Genomic DNA, 2,708 nt, shown 5'->3' on the forward strand with positions numbered 1-2,708 from the left:
TTTCACACAGTATCTCTAGTTAGACGGTGTTAAGAATAAATAGGTGGTCCCAGTTCTACTCATGGGGTGCATTCATTTATGCAGTAAATAGCGTCATAACCTTAGAACCATGAAGAAAGATATAAGGAGACTCCACTCATGATGTAAGAAAACAAGGTGTACACCCACGGTAATTAATTCTGTCCCTCGGAAATTTTCACAAAATGAAAAGTAACCTCCTTTCTATATTAATTGTCACTATTCATGCACGATAAGGTTTAAGCGGGGAGCACAGACTTTTGCATAACGCATAAACTATATACATAAAGAATTTGATTGGCCCATTGACTCATGCATAAGAAAATGGGCCAATGAAATTCCTTATGCACATGCTTTATGCGTTATGCAAAAGTCTGTGCTCCCCGCTTTAAACGGGGAGCACAGACTGTTGCATAACGCATAAACCATATACATAAAGAATTTGATTGGTCCATTGACTCATGCATAAGAAAATGGACCAATGAAATTCCTTATGCTCATGCTTTATGCGTTATGCAAAAGTCTGTGCTCCCCGCTTTAGAGCCCCAACACACACTTTTGCATAACGCATAAACCATATACATAAAGAATTTGATTGGTCCATTGATTCATGCATAAGAAAATGGGCCAATGAAATTCCTTATGCACATGCTTTATGCATTATGCAAAAGTGTGTGTTGGGGCTCTTACGGTTACGGACGTTACGTTACGTATATTACGTGCCTATTGTAGATGATCCTTTAGCAGTAAAGCTGATTTTTCATGTGCAGCACGCTGCGGCAGCAAAACGTCATGTGATACAAATTTTCGAGAACTGATTGGAAGTGCGTCACCTCACAAAAGATTTTTAACCAATAATAACATTTTGCTGTAGCGTGCTGCACACGAAGAATCAACTTAAGCAAATTGACCAATCACAGTAGAGGCCATACCAATCATATTCAAGAATTTTACAACAAAACTGCAATTGCGCATAATGGAGGCATTGAAGGTGTGGCTTAAAGTTTCGACCAATCAGTTGTTACCCAAGCGGAGACGCGCGTATCTTAAAGTGTACAAAATGTTAATTGGAAATTAAAACACAATGCATGGAAAATTAAATATATTAAATATAAAATAAATACAAAATATGAATATAAAATATTAATAAAAATAACATGTATAAACGAAACAATTTGGTATATTGACACTATATGATAACAGCACGCGACACACTCAAGTGTCGACCAGTTAGCCATACTGAATTTTGCACTTGGGTAAAAGCTGATTGATTCATTGCTCCCCCACTACTTTTGAACGACTGCGCATCCACCGGAATGGTTCACCTTGTATATTTCCATCATGACTAGAACCAGGGCAGCGATCATGTAATTTCCAGTGGAACTTTTCACTTTTCACTTTTCACTTAGTGATTTCACGCGAACTTTTCCACGAATATAGTGCGATTATATAACTAATGAGCGGAAAGTGAAATTACCAAAAATGAGAGATAACCTTATTTACCTTGTAAATCACTGATAGATAGTAAATAAAACAAATAAACAAATAAAGCAATAACAATGAATGTTACAAGTAAACAAAAGGAAATGTATATATTATGATGAATAACGTGATAATAGTGAAATGTAAATGTTTACCATTTATACTTATAAAAATCTATATAATCTTAGAAATATCATTAATAAAAAAAAAAATTTGTTTTAAAGAATTGTTTTAAAGACAATCAAAATAATGTCAATTTGACGTCATATTGATATTATTTTGATTGTTTTGTTCTCCTTGGATGATAACTTTAGAAACTAGAAACGTTTCTTGCATCTCAATGTTCTAGTTACTTCGAGTCACTAAACTTTCACCTTCCCGCTATCACATTTGATGGCGGAAAAATTCACGTGAAAAGTTTCACGTTTCAACGTTTCGCCGAGTTCTATGATCATAAGTTCACGTGAAATCTTTCACTTTTCGCCTTTCCGCTCTAGGGGAAAAGTTACATGATCGCTGCCCAGGTGAGTAAACTCGGTCAAATATCGGCAGAGGGGGTAGGCCAAAAAGTGACGGCGGATAACTTTCCCTACTCTTGCGCTTCATTAGTCTTCTCTGTCGCTCTGATAGTCGTTTTGAATTCGTGACTGCGCTTGTCAAACAAACCTTGTTTGACATGTGCGTTTAATGTGCAGTATAATTTCTTTTTACAACTTACATTCTGTTTAAGATGGTTTAAGAAGATTTTTTTTTTTAAGATGTCCCTCGGATGAAGGGAAAACTAGAGACCCTCTAACAGAGACTGGCCATCAGGGGGCCACTTTTGATTGGTCCGCCATTTCCTAGCGATTCCCGCTCGTATTGAAATTTCAATTACTGCATTTACTTGAAATGTAAATAGTATGTAATGATAAATATTATAGAAATATTAAACTAATAATATATTGAAATAAGGGCAATGAGCCAATTTTCATTAAAATCTTTAAAATCAATCTAATATATTGCGAAGAATATCACGTAATGTTGGCGTTTCGTCCCGGCTTCCACTACTGGACTCATCAGTAAGGTATTGTAATGGAAGCCTACCTTAGACGCCTGTTTTAGTTATTAAATCGAGATTCTATATATACAGAAATAAGCGTATCAAAGCACTTACGAGAATCTTAACGAATATCTATAGACCTCTGATGGCGGGTCGACGTAGTAAT

The sequence above is a fragment of the Cyphomyrmex costatus genome, unplaced genomic scaffold (assembly GCF_001594065.2).
Source record: "Cyphomyrmex costatus isolate MS0001 unplaced genomic scaffold, Ccosl1.0 scaffold696, whole genome shotgun sequence".
Classification (NCBI taxonomy): domain Eukaryota; kingdom Metazoa; phylum Arthropoda; class Insecta; order Hymenoptera; family Formicidae; genus Cyphomyrmex; species Cyphomyrmex costatus.